This window comes from Nicotiana sylvestris, chromosome 8 (genome assembly GCF_000393655.2).
Source record: "Nicotiana sylvestris chromosome 8, ASM39365v2, whole genome shotgun sequence".
In the NCBI taxonomy this organism is placed as follows: Eukaryota; Viridiplantae; Streptophyta; class Magnoliopsida; order Solanales; family Solanaceae; genus Nicotiana; species Nicotiana sylvestris.
The window spans coordinates 10478489-10497233 of NC_091064.1; positions in this window are offsets into that span (position 1 = coordinate 10478489).

Genomic DNA, 18745 nt, shown 5'->3' on the forward strand with positions numbered 1-18745 from the left:
TTTGTTTTACTAAATTATTCTTATTAATGATGATTAAAATCCTATTAACAATGTAATGATTGGAATGTCACTACTTAATGATAAGAGTGACACTTGAAGAAAATAATAATTTCTCTTAATTTGGTTTAATGGATAAATAAAAAGGAATAATTTTTAGTATACTGAACTGGTAAAAGAGAATAGAAAGAGTATATATAATATACTGACAGTACATATGAACATAAGTTAAATTATTTAATTAATGAGTTTAAGTTATATACACTACCGCACAAAGGGTATAAAAATCGCAATCAGATTACTTATTAGATAATTACAAATAAGTTTAATTAATAATACAATACAAATAATAATTTACCTGCTATCACAAGTTAAATTTATTCATGATATAAAGATAGAGTATTATATTATTAGTGTATATATAACTGATAATATTAACACGTACACTTACTGTTTATGTTGTATTTGCCACTGTTTATGGAAAAAAGTCAATGAGAAAATGAGATAGAATTAAGAACAAATGGGAATAGATGTAAGTAAGCATACCTAACATGTAATCAGAGGCGGATCCAGGATTTTAGGTTTATGGGTTTCTACAAAAATTTTGAGTTGATATACAATACTAACTGAATGAACGAACTGGATTCCAAGCTAAATATTCTTATACATTTTGATGAATTTTTCAATACAAATACAAGTTGTAGACAAAAGCTACTGGGTTCACGGGAACCATACCCCTCCATGTAATCCAACAAAAACTCTCAAAACATCATGAGAATTTATACTAAACATGAAGATGGGAGTGGGGTAGAGTGTTTGTGTAAAAAATGTTAGCTAATTAGATTTGAAATCTTGAATATAAAGATTGTCACGAGGAATAAGTTGCTCTTGGAAAGTTGTGGCTCACGAGAAATAATTCTATCGAGAAATCATAATAAAAATAATTTTCTCTATTGGTTTCTTAGTTAGCTGACCAGAAATTGAATTTATTTTTTGGTGTCTCATCGGGTGTTTGCTACACGCTTTGCAGCCAAATTAATTTGAGTTTGTACCGAAAAATCTTACTTTAAAGAATAAAACGCTATAATAAAGGTAATTTTATGCTAAAGGCTCAAATCCGAAGTTAAGGATGGATAAATACTTACCGGACACTCCACCACAACTTTGATGGTAGATATCATTACCAATAAAATGGTTAGATTACCTTATTTTAATCCTCATTATTTGTTCTATCATTCTATAATTGCCATGATTACTCCTATAAGAAGGGTTTGCCTTCGTTTCAATCTCTTTTGAGATTCGGCTTGAAAGAAAAACAAGAAAATAATCACAATATGACTTTCTCTATTTTTATTTTGGATTATCTTCGTTTTTTATTTTCTAATCTTTATCACGTAGTAAATTCGACATTTTCGTAGAGCTTAAAAAGAAAATATTTGGGAAAAGAAAAATTCAACCTTAGTAGTCGGCGAGTATCGACAAACTTCAATCATGCCCTATTATGGGCGGATTTTGTGGAACTCTTAAAGTCAGTTCAAGAAAATATTTTTAGGAAATCTACCTTGAATTAATAGCCGTCCTAAAAATAACAGCAGTTTTTTTTTTTTTTTTTTTTTGTATATTTACATATTAAGTATATATTTTCTGTACATTTAATTAGCAGTTGCAATTATTTTCACCCGAACAACCAAACATGTTAAAAGCCCTACTTTTTCCATAGAAGTAACAACGTTTTTGATTTATCCGCTTGGTGCTCCAATTGCACATAAAACTCATTAAATGAGGAAGCATTCTCCATTATAATATTTTTTATTTCAATGCTAATTTCTAATTAATGGTGGAGATATTATCCATCTAACCACGGTCTTTTGTGATACAAAAGAAAGATTCTTTTTTATAATTTCACATTCTATTTTGAGATAAGACGTAATTACATATAAATTTGTCTCAAGTTTAGAATTACGTACACGATTAATACTTTCTGGAATTTTATTACCACATGACCATTAAGTACTCTATTGAGTGATGTGTGCTCACTCTTTTGAAAGCGTGTGGGAGGAAAAGAATAATTTAAAAATTGACCAAAAATCCCCAAGTGTTTTTTTTTTTTTGAATTGGACATTTTATAAGGATTCACTTTTTAAAAAAATATCAAAGGTCCATCATCACGAGGGGTTAGGCAGATCTCAACATGTATATAGCAAAAATAATAAATACACGAAGGAGAACATATATCTTTGCCTCCCATATAAAGTGTAGATTGTATTCGAGCAATCTAATGAATAGTTGAACAATATGAGATAGTCTCACAGTAAGAATCACAACATTGTTGATATGGCACCTACCTTCGATCAAATACACTACACACAAGTTCATCAGCAGACTTCTAATATAACAAGTTCAAATGACGCCATAATCAATTATGAACTGATTTTTCTTTCGCTTGATCCTTAGGTAGGGTAGGCCAACTTGTTCTAACTTCAAAGAAGCTCTAACTTGTCTAGGAAGAGAAAAAACTTCATTGAAGATATGAAATGTCCTTGAATTTTTTCCAAAATTAGCTAATTGATCTACCACTATGGGTGTTAACCGGATGGGCTGGTCTGGGCTGGACACGAAAAAAAAATAGCTCGCTCGATTAGTGTTCCGGGCTGGATAGTGGATGGATAACCGGGTTGGTAACGGGTTGGAAAAATTCTGATTAATTAGGACCCGTTCGGGTTCGGCCTTAACGGGTCCACACCAGGCCGGGTTACTTATTTTTTTAGTATATTATGTTTTTCTTATTCAATGTTATTGATACTTAATTGTTTGCAAACTTTTAAGGCTTAGAATTAAACTTTAAAGTTTAAAGTTTTACATTTGAAATTTAAATTTTAAAATTTTCAAATTGAAAGTAAGTGGCTACAAAAAATTATTTAATAAGAGCAATATGTAAGGATCAAACTCCGAAAGCTTTCGTATAAAATTTTTATTTAATAATACTTCAAATTAATTTGCAAGTTCTATTTTGATTTTTTTATTTTTGAACTTGCAAATTAAAAATTTACAACAATTATAAAAAAATTAGAAAGAGTACATCACATGCTTTGCATCATTTTTGTAAGTTCATCCATGTCATTACGAGGTTCTTGGTTTCCGACATTGCTTGAATCAGAACCATAAACCATTATATCTCCAATTTCTTGGTCCTCTGTTTCATCGACCTCTTCACGCCCTTCATTTCGCCATTCTGATCTTATCCAATCTCTAAAGCACACTAGAATTTCCAAAGCGTTACTGCCCAATGAATGACAGGTATCTCCTAGTTGCTACCTTGTTTGGCTAAATGCGCTCTCTGATGCGACTGTTGAAATCAGTACATTTAGCACGTCTCGAGCCATGGCCGAAAGAACAGAAAATTGATTTGAGTTGCTCCTCCACCAACCCAGCAGTAGAAAATTCTTTGTACGGTCTATGGTGACTTTTGCAAGTAGAATTGGTGTTCATCAATATTCCTGCTACTGGTTTGTTGATACTCTCCTAGTGTAGACCAAATCAACTAATCTTCAGCACCATCATTATCCTCCAAAGCACCAGATGCAGATGTTGAAACTGAACTTGAAGAAATATTTGCATCTACAACAACAGAAACATCAACAATATTAACATAATAATTATATAAAGTTTGTAAATGTTTGTGTAGATCAGAAATATAAGTTTCAACATTAGAGGTTTCAGTTAGTCCAATATCCATATAATCATATAAAGTTGTGATTAATTGGCGACAAGTGACCATTTTGATAGAAGAGTTTAAAATAGCACCAATTAGGTAAATAGAGGGAATTGAGTAGAAATATTTCTTAAAGTTATCTAGCATAGATTTAACAACAGAAGTATATCCTTCTTTCTTCTTCAAATTATGGAGTAAAAAAGAAATTTCAGCAATATGAACTAAACTGTTTGCCATAGTAGGATAATAAGCTCCAGAAAACTCAAGTGTAGTTTTGTAAATTTTTTACAACATCTTCAATGACATCCCAAGTTCTAGATGTTAACAAACGGTTAGGATCGGTACAATGAGAATTAGCAACTTCAGCTATAGGCATTTTATATTATGACAACATCTTAAGAATAAATAAGTATAATTCCACCTAGTAATGATTTCTTCAGACATGAGTCTTGGTTTTAGTCCATATTGTACACATTTTTTGTCACGACCCAAACTACCATGTCATGATGACGCCTATCGTGCTACTAGGTGTCACACCTCCTTTTTCGCCCGCGCCACCTTAAAAGGGCGCGGAAGGGAGCTTTTTCCAATTAAAGGACAATCGAAACGAGATTTATTTATTTATTCAGAGTCGTCACTTGGAAGATTTAGGGTGTCCCAAGTCACCAATTTAATCCCGAATCGAGGAAAATATTCGACTTTCCAAATGAAGTCTGCGAACCAGAAATTCTAAGTAAGAAATTCTGTTGACTCGAGGGAAGGTGTTAGGCACCCCCGAATCCCGTGGTTCTAGCACGGTCGCTTAAACTGTTGTAATGGCTAAAATATCTGATTTTAATACATGTTCAAAAACTATAGTGCAATTTCAACTTTTAACCGCTTTATTGTTATTATTATTTTTATAGAGAATTGCAACATCGAGAAAATATATCTCGAACCACATCACATCAACGTACCCGTGGTTATCGACATATTTCGACTCTGTTGAGATTTTGATTTGGGTCACATAAATGTGCACCCGAGTTTTAAGAAAATTAAATTATTAAAGGCGCGCCTAAAGCGACTAGCGTATCATTTACTTTGGGTAGGACCGTGAAAGTTTGCTAAACGGTCCATTCCGAAGTTAAGCAATTTTTATAGTAAATATTTACCGAGGGCCCCACAATTTGTGATTTACTATGGCGAGGCACACCTCCATTTTATTTTAAAAGGATCGTCCTATAGTAACTATGTTTTTCTATTTCCGTCCGTCTCTAAAATAAAATAAGAAAAAGTACCTAATTTATTTACATGCTTGCGGGTTATTAGTTAAGATCCGTATACGATTTGTTAATTCTGAAAATGATGCAATAAGGGCGATCCGTTTGCCATTTATTGGGCCCAAGTCCAATGTATGTGAGGTAAAACTGGACCCGGGCCATCCTTAATCCAATAGGACTAGTTAATGGTTTCTACACATTCATAGCTTGTAAAAAATTGGTGTCATCTTATTAACAAGTTTCTTCAAATTTAAAGTGGCGTTCTACTGGAATGTAAGAACTTGGAAATCTAATTAATTTTTTTTATCCTAAACCATTTGCATGCATTAAATTAGCTACTGGTATCTAATTAAACAATGTTCCTATCAGTTTCCGAAACAGGCCATTTGTTCAATGAGATAACTATTGAATGTTTGATAATAATCTAAATGGCCTAACATGCTTTTGATATATGCTATTTAACAAATAATACTGAAGTAACAGAACAAGAGTTACTATATCATCAATCCTTTTAACTAAACATACATGGGCAGTTTTCTTACTAAACTATTGCAAAAGGCATGTCCAATTATACATAAATAAACACTTACATGATTCTAATGAAAAAGGTATTCTAATACGTATACAAATAAATAGACAACTATAATGAATTTAAAACTTCAACTCTTCACTTCTTTGTATTCATGCTTCAAGTTTTAACCTACAAGAACCAGTGTATCAATTTGTGTACCTGGTATTTGAAAAGCAAAGAGAAGAAGAGGAGGATCAGTGCAAAAAGCAGCAGTAGCATACACAACAACACAGCAGTACAACAACAACCAGTAAATCCAGGAAATACTAAAACTGAAAACCAGTAGTACCAAAATGAAACACAGATAGATGCAAGGACACAGACTCCTGATTTGTTAAACACTCAAGAAAAGCAGCCTGAAACGCTTAATGTAAAAGTTCAGCCTTAACACCCTAACTCTTAATGTAAAAGTTCTGATTTTTACTTTATGAATTTTTCCTCTCTTTTCCAGTATTTTTCAGATTTTTCTCTCTTTCAGTCTGCCCCTTTTTCTGTCCAGACCTTCCCCTCTCTTTATACAAGTATCCTCTTTTCTCCTAGGTGCTGCCTGACCCCTCTCTTCTTTGATAAATCAGAAATTTTCCACTATCTGCCACTAAGACTGCCTTTTCCACTTAAACAGCCCCCCATTACCTTTTGTTCCCCATTAATGTATTAGTTAATACCCCCATTAACAAAGCACTAATACTAAAATATAAACTTAACTGTTTCAATCCCAAATTGCCCCTGAAAACCCTTAATATTACTGCCCTCCTAACACAAACACTACTGCATTACAACTTTTCTAAATCTGAAATATGTTTTCAACTTTAACAAAGATTTGAAAATTAAACCTGACTTTCAACTGTACCCAAACTTATTTCTGATTACTGAAGGACCAAGGTTAGAAATTAATTGGAACAAATGAACTTGGAATTAAATCAATCTAGACTTAACACAACATAGAACTTAACACAATCCTTAAAACTGAAACTGAAATATTTAATCAATATGCACATGAATGCAAACATAAAGAATGCAAGTTCATTGTCATCCTAATGACAATGCCCTGAAACCAAATGGCCACGGATCAAATATACACAACAACGTTTGACAGACTTTCTGTTTTAACAAATAAGAGTGAATTAATTGACGAGAACTAATTTAACTGACTACCTAAAACAAACGATAACAGTCAATCAAAAATAAATAAACATGCTGTTTCAATCAACATTAACAGGAATATGGATTTATAATAAAATAACTAATCGACGAACTTAATTAAATCGATTACACACATTGTAACTCATAGCAATTATAACAAACAGAAACAATGCTAGAATTTGATAAAATAAACGGGTCTAGTGGATATGAGACAGAATTAAGTAAAAGAAAAATAGGAAAATTATATAGATTATTACAACAGGTAAGATGTACATAGAATACAAAAGAAATTCAGGAAAAATACCTCTAAATCTTCACCCCAAAATACGTCCTAATCTTGAACTGGATTTGACCTTTCTTGAGGTCGAACGGACTTTAATCGAAACATTCTCAATTGAGAATACCTCGATTAAAGTCTATTAGACCCCAACCCTTCCTTTAATTTTAGACAGATTCCATGATTAGGGTTCTTGAGGGTCTGATTTGGGGTTTGAACCTTTCTGGTCAGATTCGAACCAAACCAAGTTTGGTTTGGTTACGAGTGAGGTCAGGAGAGTGACTGGTGTGATTTTGGGGTACCAGGAAGATTCGACCTAAACTACTACCGGATCCATAACGAGGATGGTCAGGAGAAACCATGGTGTTGATTTGGAAGCCATCGGAAAAGGTTGGGTTTTCAGACCAAGCTTTGATCGAAGATTCGAGACATTGGGGCCTGATTCGAAGGAAACTAACATCAAATCTGGAAAGAGGATGTCGTGGGGAAGCTATGGTGTTAAGATGTGGTCATTTGGACCACCGGAATCGCCGTGAGGCGATTTTCGGTGGGCGGTGCACGGTGGTTGACGGTGGGGATATGTTTGGTCTCTGAAAGTCAGAGACGAAGGTGGGAAAGGGGGGGTATGGCTTTGGGTGGGGGGTGGGGTAAGGATTTAGGCTTATATAGTGGGATGAGGATTGGATATAGGCCGTTGGATCAATGGAAATTAATGGCCAGGATCAGTTCATTTAAAGGAGACGGTGTTGTTTTGAGGTAGTGCTGGGGCGGTCCGGGTATTGGGGTGATGGGTCGGGCCAAGGAATGGGTAAAGGTTGAATTATCTGGACCATTTGATCAAGTGAGATCAACGACCCAGATTGAGAGTGATGAAACAACGTCGTTTGGATTAGTTGCAGGTGGACTGGATTTGGGGCGGGTATGGGCTGGTTTAAGGTATATTTTGTTTGGGCCTTGAAGCTTTTGGCCCAAATCCGGATATTCTAATTTTTGAACTCTTTTCCTTTTCCTTCTTTAATTCCTAATTTTAACACAATTCCTAATTAAATTGTAAAATCAAAATACAACTAACCAAATATTAATTAACACTTGACAATAAATATCACACAAGTTAAACATTTAATTAAAAATAAAATCACACAATGGCATATTTAAATGACAAAGTTACAATAATTACATATTTTTTTGTGATTTTCCCTCTTTTAAAACCAAATTATGGTTTAATTAATTCCTAAATATATTTTTATTTTATTTTATTCTTTTATATAAACCAATGATTAATTAATTATGAAAATTGCAAAATTAATTCCTAAATGCACATGTACCTATATTACTATTTTTTCTGTATTTTTCTTTAATTAGAATAAAATAAACATGCACAGATAAAATGCCACGAAAATTCCAAATCGTATACAAAGAAAAATTATTTAGGATTTCTTTTGGAGTAGTTCTTGTGAGACAAAAATCACGTGCTCACAGCTGCCCCTCTTTGTCCGAAAACATGAAGAGTTTTCGTACAATGATAAAGTGAACGGATACGAGCGATTTTTGCCCGTTGGAATACTCCGTGTGAAGCTCTTTTTTTTTTTGGAAAAGATTTAACCGAACCTTTGCTTCAAAGGTTTCCTACATATCTCTGGCTAGAAGGGAATCGGGTTAATGTAGTTCGGGAAGTTTTGGTAGCTGGGACTACCATGGAACTGCGATTTTGCCGTTACTGTTGTTGCATGCTGTTGCTACTGCTTTTTGATCTCCTTATTGCACCGTGCCAAAAGAAAACAAGAAGTTAGACTAAACCAGTAATTACAAAATCTTTATCTATCTTCCACTTGCTCTAGTTGTCTTGCTTTCTTGTCGGCTTGTGTTTCCTCTGGTGTTTTTCTTTCAAAAACTGCTGGGGATGACACTGGCCTCTTGCTTTTCTGAACACAAGTTTTATTATTCCGCTCTGTCTGCTGGGGACACTGCTTCCTAAATTAAAGCTTGTTATGCTGGGGATTTATGTTGGACTCCTCCTCATTACTGACTTCTGTTTGATCTTGAAATGTACTCCTCTGTTTTGTAGGAGGGCTCCTGACTTCAACAACTTCTTAAATTTTAACACCTCCATTTTCCAGGCGGGCTCCTGACTTCTTCAACTTCTTAAATTTTAACACCTCCATTCTCCAGGCGGGCTCCTGACTTCAGCAACTTCTTAAATTTTAACACCTCCATTCAATAAGCGGGCTCCTGACTTCTTCAACTTCTCAAATTTTAACACCTCCATTCTCCAGGCGGGCTCCTGACTTCAGCAACTTCTTAAATTTTAACACCTCCATTCTCCAGGCGGGCTCCTGACTTCTTCAACTTCTCAAATTTTAACACCTCCATTCTCCAGGCGGGCTCCTGACTTCAACAACTTCTCAAATTTTAACACCTCCATTCTCCAGGCGGGCTCCTGACTTCAACAACTTCTTAAATTTTAACACCTCCATTCTCCAGGCGGGCTCCTGACTTCTTCAGCTTCTCAAATTTTAACACCTCCATTCTCCAGGCGGGCTCCTGACTTCTTCAACTTCTTCCTTCAAAATTGGTGTTTTATTCCTCTGAAAATTGCTGGGGATAACACTGATATTTTATTTCATCAATGTGTCATTTTCCTTCTTCAAAGACTATTTCCTTTAAAGCTGGTGCTTTCACTTCCCTGAAACCTGCTGGGAATAACACTGCTGGGGAATTATCTTTCTCCTTTTAACAATGGTGGGGATGATACTGATTCAAAGGTCATTGCTTTTACAACTTTGGGTTATCTTGCTTCTTCCAAGATTGCTTTTCTCTTAAAACTTGTATCTCCTTTCTCGTATACTATTGGGGATTTTTCTTCTTTCAAAACTTGTGTTATCTTCTCTCTTTCCCAAATGACTATCTGATTTTAAGAAAATTTTCGTAATGAGAGAAAATTTTCTGCCCCAGTTTGATAATCTTCTTTGTGACCCTGTCTTCCTGCGGTCAATAATATTTCCTTTCCCTGTTTCAAATCAAAGAAAAATTTGTTAGTCTAAAATGGGGTGAGTGGTCGTGCCACTTCTGCTGGGGATGGTTTTTCCCTTTTCTTTTCCCTGCTTTGCTATAAAACTTGCTGGGGAGAATATTGATTGCTGGGGCTGATATTCCTGCTGGGGATGGTTTTCGTTTTTCTTCCTTCCCCGCTCCGTGTTGTCCGACCATTGTGGAGCTTGGTCGAGAATCTGTCGGAGTTGTTCCTGTATCTCGCAAATCTGCTGGGGATCATCTTGAAATTTGATCCATAACTTCCCTTGGAAATTTGGGCCTCTTAGGATCTAAACCCATTCATCATTTGGTCTTGCGACAAACTTCTTTTCGCTTTGTCGCCTTATCTTTGGATTGTCCTATTCGCTTTTTGCTTTGCACCATTTTGGCAACTGGTAGTAAGCTCTGAAAATCCTTTTCAACAATAAAATGCTGGGCAAGTAAAGTCTTTTAAACCAAGAAATGAAAAAGTGATAATTTTAAGAGATAGAAAAAGAAGAAGTTTTTCTGAACAAATACTGGGAAAAAGGAAAGAAAAGAACTTATCTGAATGATATAACCAATCCCAATGATCATGTAATGCATTCCGGATTGATCAACCCAGTCTATTCGTACCAATCAATCTTTCGTATGGCCTCATCTCGCTGGGGATAAATAAATACTCAACTTTTGCCAAATGTGGATCCTTTCCGCCAATCTTGTCTTGTCGCCTCATAGTGCCCTTCGAGGGGTTTTCACTAATAAGACTCTCTCATTTCTCTCAACTCCCGTCGCCTCATGGTGCCTGTGAAGGTTTTCACCGATAATACTCTCTCATTTTATTTTATTTTTTTAGCTGGGGATTGGAGTGTTGTCGATATGACTCTCTTTTCTAGGGATTCTTTCGGCTATTCATTCATTTCCAGTTTATGATCCTCTTCTCTGTTGGGGATCAAAGTGTTGTTCCCGACTGCCGTTTGCATGAACTTGGCACTTCTCGGATACTGATCGGGAGGACTTTATTTTTTTTTGTATTTGTATTTTTTTTTGTTTTTTTTGTATGGCTAAAAGGAAAAGGGGTATCAAAAGTTTAAAATAATTTGGAGGGGTGACACAGTACAACTCTTGGAATCAAACCTTCTTTTCCCAACTTCTGCCCCAGTTCTTCTTGCTTGGGGATTTTTTTATTTTTTGTTACACTATGACCGAGCCGTGAGGTGCCTACGTATCCTTCTTTGAGGAATCAGGTCAAACGTTGTTCCCAATTCCTTTGTTTTTCTTGTGATTTTTCTTTTGTCTTTATTATTGTTTTTCTTTCTTTTTATCTTTTATTTTAATTACTGACTCCAAAAGAGGGATATGAAAGAATAAATAAGGCTCAAAAGGGTAAGCAAAGGTTAAAGTGTTTGGATAGAAGAAAAAATTGCCTCCGTCATTTCATTCTCCGATAAATGCCAACCGCAAACAAATGACAATTACAATCAAAAGAAATCATACATAATATCTCTTGCGTCGGAATTGATAGCCATGTCGACGCATTTTCCTTCGACATCTGTTAAACATAAAGCACCATTGGACAACACTCTGGTTACAATGAATGGTCCTTGCCAATTCGGGGCGAACTTGCCCTTTGCTTCTGCTTGGTGTGGCAGGATTCATTTCAACACTTGTTGCCCCACTTCAAATTTTTCGGGGCGCACCCTCTTGTTGTAGGCTCTTGCCATTCTCCTTTGATATAACTGGTCATGACACACAACTGCCAATCTTTTTTCATCAATCAAGTTCAACTGCTCCAAACGGGTTTTGACCCATTCGTCATCATCAATCTCAGCCTCAGCGACAATCCGAAGGGATGGAATTTCAATTTCCGCCGGTATTACTGCTTTAGTTCCATATACCAACAAATAAGGGGTTGCACCTACTGAAGTCCGGACGGTAGTACGATAACCCAACAATGCAAATGGTAATTTTTCATGCAATTGCCTGGATCCTTCTACTATCTTCCGCAGTATCTTCTTGATGTTCTTGTTGGCTGCTTCAACAGCTCCATTCGCCTTGGGACGATAGGGTGTGGAGTTACGGTGTGCAATCTTAAACTGTTCACATATTTCTCTCATCAAATTGCTGTTAAGATTAGCACCATTGTCCGTGATTATCACTTTCGGGATCCCAAATCTACAGATGATATGGGAATGAACAAAATCTACCACTGCGTTCTTGGTTACTGACTTGAAAGTTTTGGCTTCAACCCACTTGGTAAAATAATCGATGGTTACCAGAATGAACCTATGACCGTTCGAAGCTGCCGGCTCAATAGGCCCAATGACATCCATGCCCCATGCCACAAATGGCCATGGTGCTGACATTGTATGCAATTTCGTTGGTGGAGAATGAATCAGATCTCCGTGTATCTGACATTGATGGCATTTACGCATGAAATTGATACAATCATGCTCCATAGTGAGCCAATAATACCCTGCTCGAAGAATCTTCTTCGCCAATACATATCCGCTCATATGTGGCCCACAAACTCCAGCATGTACCTCTGTCATAACTGTCGTGGCTTGACTGACATCTATACATCTCAGCAATCCCAAATCTGGGGTTCTTTTGTACAACATTCCCCCACTGAGGAAGAAACCATTTGACAATCACCGAATGGCTCTTTTTTGATCTCCGGTGGCCTGCTCTGGGTATATCCCCATCTTGAGGTACTCTTTGACGTCATAAAACCATGGCTCGCCATCCACTTCTTCCTCTATCATGTTGCAATAGGCATGCTGATTATGAACCTGGATGTGCAACGGGTCAACATGAATTTTGTCTGGGTGGTGCATCATTGATGTTAAAGTGTTCAATGCATCAGCAACCTCATTGTGAGCTCTAGGGATGTGTCTGAACTCCACTGATCGAAATAAATTGCTCAGATCGTGCAAACATTGTCGATATGGTATGAGCTTCAAATCCCGTGTTTCCCATTCACCCTGAATTTGATGCACCAGGAGGTCCGAGTCCCCCAAGACCAAGACGTCCTGGACATCCATGTCTGCAGCTAATCACAAACCCAAGATGCATGCCTCATACTCAACCATGTTGTTGGTACAATAGAAACGCAGTTGAGCTGTAACAGGATAATGATGTCCTGTTTCAGAAATAAGCACCGCTCCGATTCCAACTCCATTCGTATTTGCAGCTCCATCAAAGAAAAGCTTCCAACCTGGTTCCTCAGGTAATTCCAACTCCTCTACATGCATTACTTCCTCGTCAGGAAAATACGTCCTCAACGGCTCGTATTCTTCACCAACATGATTCTCAGCCAAGTGATCTGCCAATGCTTGGGCCTTCATGGCTGTCCTCGTCACATAGACGATGTCAAACTCCATGAGTAATATTTGCCATTTTGCTAACCTTCCTATGGGCATAGGCTTCTGGAAAATATACTTTAGCGGATCCAAGCGGGAAATGAGATAAGTAGTATATGAGGATAAATAATGCTTCAATTTCTGGGCCACCCAAGTTAGGGCGCAACATGTCTTCTCGAGTTGAGTGTACTTAACCTCATGTACTATAAACTTCTTGTTGAGATAATAGATGGCTTGCTCTTTTCTTCCTGTAATGTTATGTTTCCCCAACACGCAACCAAACGAATTCTCCAAGACCGTTAGATAAAGAATTAATGGTCTTCCTGGCTTAGGGGGAACTAATACAGGTGGATTTGATAAATATTCTTTGATCTAGTCGAATGCCTCCTGGCATTCCGCTGTCCATCCTACCGCAACATCCTTCTTCAACAGCCGAAAAATGGGTTCACAGGTTGCTGTGAGTTGAGCAATAAATCTGCTGATGTAATTCAACCTTCCCAACAGACTCATTACTTCTGTGTTGTTCTTCGGCGGTGGCAAATCTTGGATATATTTGATCTTTGACGGATCCAGTTCAATACCTCGCCGACTGACGAAGAATCCCAAAAGCTTCCCAGATGGAACACCAAATGCACATTTGGCCGGGTTGAGCTTAATATCATACCTTCGAAGTCTTTGAAAGAACTTCCTTAGGTCTGCTACGTGGTCTTCCTGATGCTTGGACTTTATGATCACATCATCTACGTATACCTCAATTTCTTTGTGGATCATGTCATTAAACACAGTGGTCATTGCTCTCATGTACGTCGCCCCAGCATTCTTCAAACCAAATGGCATTACCCGGTAGCAATAAGTTCCCCACGGCGTAATGAAGGATGTCTTTTCCGCATCTTCCTCATCCATCAGAATCTGATGATACCCAGCATAACAATCCACAAAAGATCCGATCTCACGTCCGGCACAATTGTCGATCAAGATATGGATGTTGGGTAAAGGAAAGTTGTCTTTAGAGCTTGCCCTATTCAAGTTGCGGTAATCGACACACACCCTGATCTTTCCATCTTTCTTTGGTACCGACACCACATTAGCCAACCAATCAGGATATCGAGTGACACGAATAACCTTTGCTTGCAGCTGCTTGGTTACTTCCTCTTTAATCTTCACACTCATATCCGTTTTGAACTTTCTTAATTTCTGCTTGACGGGATGGCATGTCGGGTCAGTGGGCAATTTATGAACCACTAAATCTGTGCTTAACCCCGGCATGTCATCATACGACCATGCAAAAACATCTTTGAACTCAATAAGTGTTTTGATCAATTCCTCCCTGATATTTGGTGCAATGTGGATGCTTATTTTAGTTTCTCTGATATCGCCGACATTCCCTAAATTGATGGCTTCTGTGTCATTTAAGTTGGGTTTGCATTTTTCTTCAAACTGGCTTAACTCCCTATTTATCTCCTCGAATGCTTCATCCTCATCGTATTCCGATTCATTATCATAATCAACCTCTTGTATGGTTAGCTCGGAATTATATTGATCTTTTAGACTAGGTTGAAGATCCATTGTGCATGCCATGTCATTAGAACCAGTATGAAAAGAACTGTTCAGAAAAAGAAACGAAAGAAACAAAATTAAAAATAATAAAATAAAGAAGAAACTTTTTGTTTTATTGAATTATGGGATAACAAGGTTTCACACTTTATTGAACACAATAAAAAAAATCTGGATTACAACCCTGGAATAATCCAAAAAACAGAAAAGGAAAATCAGAGCCAACTACCAGGACTCCCTCCAAGTAGGAAGAGGAGTAGCCATCCAATTGTTGAACTTGACTTTAGGACCCACAAACTGTATGTCTGCCTTACTGGAACCCTCTCCAGCTTCTATCATGTTGACGTTGGCAAACTCTCTTCCAAAGATTTCATTCAAATCTCCGTCTGGCTCTATCAGAGGTCCGAGAACTTTCGGGACCGGCAACTTTCTGCACCCTGCTTTGACAAATGATCTGGACAGGCGTGGGACTGGCTTAGGAAGTACCCAGACTCTTTTCTTCAATTTGTGGGCCGGCTTCACATCCGCTGCAGTAGGCTTGAATCCCAACCCAAAAGTTTCCAGGTTCTTGGGCAAAGAAACTAGCTGGATCATTCCCTGCAGATCAACCCCCAGACCTTTCCCTGGTATAAACCCATTATTCAACATTTCTGAGGCTATCATGAAGGTTGCAGTTGCGATTCTGGGAAGTGGAAGGCCCCCGCCCTCAGGAATTTTATCTACTGAGATTGCGTCGAAAATCTGATAAACCCATGGGCCCTTATCATCGTCGGTTTCTATGAAAGGCACAATAGCATCACTAACGACATGTGTCCCATCATCCCCATGTACCACAATCTCTTGTCTATCCCATTCAAACTTGACCATTTGATGCAGTGTAGAAGGCACTGCTTTGTCTGCATGGATCCAGGGTCGTCCCAACAAAAGATTGTACGACACCGCCACATCTATTACTTGAAATTCCATGGTGAACTCGACCGGACCAATGGTTAATTCCAGTATGATATCACCCACTGTGTCAGTGCCGCCCCCATCAAAACCTCGGACGCAGACACTGTTTTTGTGAATCCTATCATCAGCAACCTTTAGCTTGTTTAGAGTGGCCAAAGGATAGATATTGGCACTTGACCCATTATCAATTAGTGCTCGAGTGACCACCGATTCTTCACATTTTACCGTCAGGTAGAGTGCTCTGTTGTGTTCAGTACCCTCTACTGGTAACTCATCGTCAGAGAATGCCACTCAGTTTACTTCGAAGATTTTGTGTGGTATTTTCTCCAAATGGTTCACTGAGAGCTTGTCTGGGACATAGGCTTCGTTCAGAATCTTCATTAAGGCCTGACAATGATCGCTTGAATGGATCAGCAAAGATAGCAACGAAATCTAGGCTGGGGTCTTTCTCAATTGCTATATAATTGAGTAATCCTGCACCTTCATCTTCTTCAAAAATTCCTCTGCTTCTTCCTCCGTCACTGGCTTTTTTATTGTTTCAGGATTGACCCTTCTCAATTCTGCGGGAGCGAAACACCTTCCCGATCGAGTTAACCCCTATGTCTTGCATACGTCTTCCACAACCTCCTTCCCCTTATGCGTCACTATCACTTGACTGTAGCTCCACAACATAGCTTTCTCACTTGTTATCGGCAACTGTATGACCGGCTTGATAACAACTGGTTCCACGTGGACCCCTTTTACTACCAACATTGGTTTGCTTGCTACTCCCTGCAACACTGCTCTGACTGATTCTGGCTTCTTCGCAGCAAGAGACGATCATTTCCCTACTACCACAAATGGTTTGTCATATACCTTTCCCGACTGTACCACTGCCTTTCCACTAGTCGACTCTTCATTAGAACTGGCGCGAATCATCATTACCGTTTGTGAGGGTGTTTTTGGTTTCCCTCCTTTGTGCACTAGTTCGATCATATGGGCTTCATGGTGCACCGGTAACGGATTTTCATTGATGTTGGGTGCCTCTGGTGCCTGAACCTCGATCCTATTTGTGTCAATAAGATCTTGTATGGCAGTCTTCAACTTCCAACATTTCTCAGTATCATGCCCGGGAGCACCCGAACAATATTCGCAACTTACTGAATGGTCCAGATTTCTGAGAAGGGGATTTGGCCATTTAGTTTCAACAGGACTTAGTAGGCCTATCTGCTTCAACTTGTGAAACAGAGTAGTATAGGTTTCTCCCAACGGAGTGAATGTTCTTGGCTTCTGCATCCTTTCGTTCCTGAAAGCCTGATTTCCGCGGAAGCTTGGCCCTGAAGGATTCCTGTAGGCCCTCGGTGCTGGATATGTGTTTCGTGGAGGTGGATATGTATGTTGGGGAGCCGGTGCACGCCATTGAGGACGAGCCGGAGACTGGGTGTAAGCTTGGCCGTGATGGACGGAGAAATGAGGCTCTTGTGGTGGATAATATGGTTGTGGAGGGTTGTATGGATTGTGTGGATAGTTAGGGTAATGGGGTCTAGTTTGGTAGCGAGGGGCTGGACCTCTTGATCTGGACCAAGTACCTGCTTCGACTGTTGCGACCTCCTCTCTCTTCTTTTTGCCGAGCGCACCTCCCGTGCCGCTTTGGATAGCCTGAGTTGTGGCCTTGATCGCCGAATAACTCATTATTTTGTTGGACCTGAGTCCCTCTTCAACCATGCCGCCCATTTTTACTACTTCATTAAAAGATTTACCAACCAACGTCACCAAGTGACCAAAATAGGTTGGCTCCAACGTTTGTAAGAAGTAGTCCACCATTTCACCTTCCCTCATTGGCGGATCGACTCTTGCTGCTTGTTCTCTCCAGCGGAATCCGAATTCCTTGAAGCTTTCTCCGGGCTTTTTCTCAAGTTTTAACAGTGTGAGACGGTCGAGGATGATCTCAAGGTTATACTGGAAATGACCTACAAATTCTTGTGCTAGATCATCCCAGGTATACCACCTGCTAGGATCCTGCCTCGTGTACCATTCTAATGCGGACCCGCTTAAACTTTGACCAAAATAGGCAATCAGCAACTCATCCTTTCCACCTGCCCCTCTCATCTTACTGCAGAAACCTCGTAGATGTGCCATGGGATCACCATGTCCCTCATATAAGTCGAACTTTGGCATCTTAAAACCTGCCGACAATTGAACATCGGGGAAGGGACACAGATATTTGTAGGCCACACTAACTTGGCTGCCCAATCCATGCATATTCCTGAAGGATTGCTCCAGACTTTTCACTTTACGGAGCGCTTCATCCTGCTCCGGTTTTTTAGCTGGTCTCTCAGTTTCTGTAGGGAACTGAAGGTGAGGGGTGTAAGTGTATGGCTCGGGTGGTTTGAAGGTGAGTTCAGGAGGATAGTATTGATTGTCTTGAACCTGAAAAACTGGTTCATCAGGGGATTTTTGCAAGGTGGCGGGTGGAGGTGCCACGAAAATAGGAACAGTTGGTGGAGGAGGGTTTTGTTTAGGTGGTGAAGCTTGGGGATTATAGGAAGTTTCCCCTTGATAGTATTGGGTGATGGGGAAGCTCGCTGATGGGCCAGTAGATGGGTGTTCTGGAGTCCGAGCTGGTGAAAGGGTAGGAGTAGGGGGAAGTATTGGTAGTGTTTGTCCCTTAGCCCAGGCTAAGTGCATCCCAGCAATCTCCTGTCTCAACCTGTCCATTTCCTCCTTCATCATTTGCATTTCTGTCTTTTCCTCATCAACACTTTTGTCCGAACCAGACATATTTTCCGGAATGGGCCCTTTTGATCTTGTGTGGTAATGGTAATCTGCCAGAACATTCTAACGAGCTAACTATTTTGAAATCTCTTTCTCTGATATTGAACAACAAACTTGTTAGCGTTAGAATTTATCACATAGTGCAATGCAATGTTC